Raw genomic sequence first — 4,220 nt, 5'->3', positions numbered from 1 at the left:
GGAAAGCATCCATACACATTTAAAAAGATCAACCTGGATCTGGTAGTACAGATCTATAAACACAATACTCAGATGAAGGATAGTGAATTCAAAGCCAACCTGTGCTACATAGGGAGCTCCAAGCCAGTCTGCATGGTACAGTAGGACCTGTCTCAAAAAAAAGAGTAAATAAATGTTAGAAAATATAAATGTCTAACATTAGATAATTGATTGATTACACAAATATCAAGATAGCCAGACAATGAAAGATTAGCACTCATGAAGACTGGAATTTTCAAAGTTTTTAACAGTATGGAAGGTTTATTAAGATGTAACATGAATTGTTTTAAAGATGGGATAAAATGCATTAAAATTCGGGGGATTATAGGTTATAGGTGATTCCCACTTTCTTCATTGTTTTCTGTATTTTCCAGATGTATGTGTATCTATCACAACACAAATGTTCTGTGGTCCTTCCTGAAGGGCTTGATGACTTCTATGTTGTGTCTGGACTTGAGGTTCACATGCAGCCTCCATCACCTCACATTTCATATTGTGCAAATTCCTGGCACATCCTAAAGTCCTGCCCACATACACAGTCCCAGTGTATCCCAAAGGGTTGAACACTCAGAAAATTGAACCTAAAGATCAAATAGAATGGCTCATTTCACAACCACCTATTTCTTCAGTAACAGATCCTTTTCCCACAACAACTCTTGTCTCTTAACTGCTTCCTTTCTAGACTTGCCACATCTCCTACATTCACCCTCAAGATTTGGAAGTAGCCTTCTTGAATTGAAAACATACAGATCCAAACACAGATTTTAACCAAGGTTTTCGAAATCCTTTGACTCACAACTTCAAGCAAAGAGAACATTGGGGTGCATTAGAAGAAATGTAGCCAGTTATTGTAATGAGGCTCAAAGGAATATGCATACATTTTGCTTATTATTTATATGGTCTCTAGACACAATTGGATGCAGGCTGAGTATGGCCAACTGCAATCTGACCAGCCCCATGTAGCTCTTGTTCTCTTTAGGTCAGTGGGCTAGCCTGGTGTATGCTGGAAAGAACATGCATGACAAAACAGGTAAGACATTAGGTCCTTGCTCACATGTCTGTTACAGCCCAGTGACTGAAACAAGTCACACAGCAAATGCAGACTCAAGGAACCAGCAAAGGAAGACCTTCACACTTGCTTGAGGAAATGTGTGACTACAGGAGGTAGTGAGGAGCCAGAGGCAAGAGTCAGTCTACACAGCCAATGAAGCCTGAAAAACAAGCAAAGTGCCGTGCAGAAGGGGGAAATAATGTACAAAGGGCAGACTCTTGCAGGCAGCTCCTTTTCTGGGTTACTTTCTCGACACCTCTGCTGAAAACCAACCCTCAAAGCCTCAAGAGACAATCACTGGGCACATCTCCTACCAATGTCCTCCTGAGAAGACCTTGGAGCCAGACTGGTCCAGATGGGTCAGCACTAATGAACACAGTCCCAGGGAAGAAACAGAATCCTTGGTTTTCTTCTATACTGGAGGCAGAAGCCTCACTATAACTTCTAAAACTAGTCCATAAGTCCCACATTGGGTGCCAGGTGAAGCAAGAACCCACAAAAGTATAATAACCAATTTATTGAAGGGTACAATGAAAAGACAAACTCACAGATACAGAGCAAAGCAGATACCACTACTGATCCTGCTGCCATCATCCAGCCATTCTGCCCAGGGGTCAAGAGCACCAACCGTGCAGCCTCTCTGACCACGCCAAGCATGGGCGAGAGCAAAAAAGCAAAAGTCTCCCCACTTCTCCCCGCTACCTGTTTATCACTTGTCATGTAACAGACAAGATTACATTCTAGGGCTGGTACCCATCCCCCCCCAAGATTGGAGGCAGAATGAGTTCCTACAACACTTGCCCATCCACCCTCCGCTCCCAATCCCCAACAAAGGAGGAAATAGACTCCCAGGGTCACTTCTCTTATCTGTCCTGGAGGTGGGAACTGGGCTATGCACTGTTAGATTGCTTCTAAATTTAAAATTTGAAGTTCTGCCATCATTGCAAGAAATATTAAACTAAAACACTAAAGAACAAAAGACAGGGAAGGGAAGAGGGAGTTAGGAAAAAGAGAAGGGGAGAAGAGGGGAGAGGAGGACATGAGGGAGCAGGAAGATTGAGTCAGGGAAAGAGTAGAGGAGAGCAAGAAAAGAGATACCATAATAGAGAGAACCATTAAAGGTTTAAAGATAAATCTGGTGCTAGGGAAATGTTCAGAGACCTACAAGGATGACCCCAACTAAGAATCTAAGCAATAGTGGAAAGTCTAGCTTAAATTGCCCTTCCCCAATAATGAGATTGATAACTACCTTATGTGTCATCCTAGAGCCTTCATCCAACAGCTGGTGGAAGCAGAAGCAGGCACCCACAGCTAAACACTGAGACAAACTCCTGGAATCCAGTTGCAGAGAGGGAGGAGTGATGAGCAAAGAGGCCAAGACCAGGCTGGAGAAATCCACAGAGACAGCTGACCTGAACAAGGGGGAGCTCATGGACCCCAGTCTAATAGCTGGGAAACCAGCATAAGACCAATCCAGAACCCCTGAATGTGGGTGTTAGTTAGGAGGACTGGGCAGTCTATGGGGCCTCTGGTAGTGGATCAGTATTTATCCCTAGTATATGAATGGACTTTGGGAGTCCATTTCACATAGAGGGATGCTCTCTCAGCCTAGACACATGGTGGAGGGCCTGGGCCCTGCTCCAAGTGATATGACAGACTTTGAAGATCCCCCATGGAAGGCCTCACCCTTCCTGGGGAGCAGAAAGGGGATGGGATGGGGGTTGGGAGGGTAGGGGAGGAGGGGAGGGCAAGCAAACTGGGATTGACATGTAAAAAGCAAGCTTGTTTCAAATTTAAATTAAAAAATATTATCATTAAGAAAAAACAAAAAACATTCAGTCATGGCATTAGAATATGCAAAATGTATGGCTCGAGCTGTCTCGGTGTTTAAGAGCACTGACTGCTCTTCCAGAGGGCCTGGGATACATTCCCAGTACACACATGGTGACTCATAACTGTCTATAATTCTAGCCCCAGGGGATCTTTCTGGTCTCCATAGGCACTGCATACATGTGACACACAGACATACATGCAGGCAAACACCACACACATTAAGAAAATATTTAAGGCCAGGTGGTAGTGATGCACGCCTTTAATCACAGCACTGGGGAGACAGAGGCAGGTGAAAGTCCGTGAGTTCAAGGCCATCCTGAGCGAGTCAATGACAGGTTCGGAAGCTACACAGAGAAACCCTGTGGGGGGGGGGTGGAGAGAGAAAGAAAAGAAGGAAGGAAGGAAGGAAAGAAGGAAGGAAGGAAGGAAAGAAGGAAGGAAAGAAGGAAGGAAGGAAGGAAAGAAGGAAGGAAGGAAGAAAAGAAATAAGAATATGCTAAATGCGCTCTTTCTCTTCCGGTCCCAGGTGCTTCGGGTGCTGCCGGATACCGTTCAGACATGGCCAAGTCCAAGAACCACACCACACACAACGAGTTCTGGAAATGGCACAGAAATGGCATCAAGAAACCCCGATCGCAAAGATACAAATCTCTTAAGGGGGTTGACCCCAAGTTCCTGAGGAGCATGCGCTTTGCCAAGAAACACAACAAGAAAGGCCTGAAGAAGATGCAGGCAAACAACGCCAAGGCAATGAGTCCACGTGCAGAGGCCATCAAGGCCCTTGTGAAGCCCAAGGTGGTAAAACCCAAGATGCAAAAGTGTCCCAGCTGCAAACTCAGCCGTCTGGCTTTCATCGCTCACCCCTAGCTTGGGAAGAAGATAAGAAACTACATGGCCAAGGATCGTAGGCTCTGCCAACCAAAGCCTAAGGTTCAAACCAAGGCAGAGGCCTCGGCTCCATCTAAGGCCCAGGCTGCAGCTCCGGCTCAGGCTCCCAAAGGCGCCAAGGCCCCATAGAAAAGGTTTCTGCCACAGATGGACTGTTGTGACACATCTATCTGCAGATGACCTGTGTCCTATGCTGTTTTTACAAATAAACTTGAGGCAAGATCTAAAGAATGCTAAATGCAATCTGACAGTTCTTCCATTCCCCAAATTCACTTTCAAAGCAGATTTGCCCCTTCAACAGGAGCCTGAACCAGCCCTGTCACAGCACTGGGGGACTCCCAGAAGCAACAGAATACAGACTTGTTTTCTAACGTTCCACAGGTGGCTGAGCAAGTCACAAGTTTCACCC

At 45.5% G+C, this 4,220-nt stretch overlaps 1 pseudogene; it reads left to right on the top strand.

The window, feature by feature from the left end:
- Positions 1–3,436: 3,436 nt before the first annotated feature.
- On the top strand, positions 3,437–3,940 carry LOC127230480 (60S ribosomal protein L29-like; annotated as a pseudogene).
- The last annotated feature ends 280 nt before the right edge of the window (positions 3,941–4,220 follow it).

The sequence above is a fragment of the Phodopus roborovskii genome, unplaced genomic scaffold (assembly GCF_943737965.1).
Source record: "Phodopus roborovskii unplaced genomic scaffold, PHOROB, whole genome shotgun sequence".
Classification (NCBI taxonomy): Eukaryota; Metazoa; Chordata; class Mammalia; order Rodentia; family Cricetidae; genus Phodopus; species Phodopus roborovskii.
Note: the sequence above shows the minus strand (reverse complement) of the source record. Positions and strands in the feature narration are given on the sequence as shown.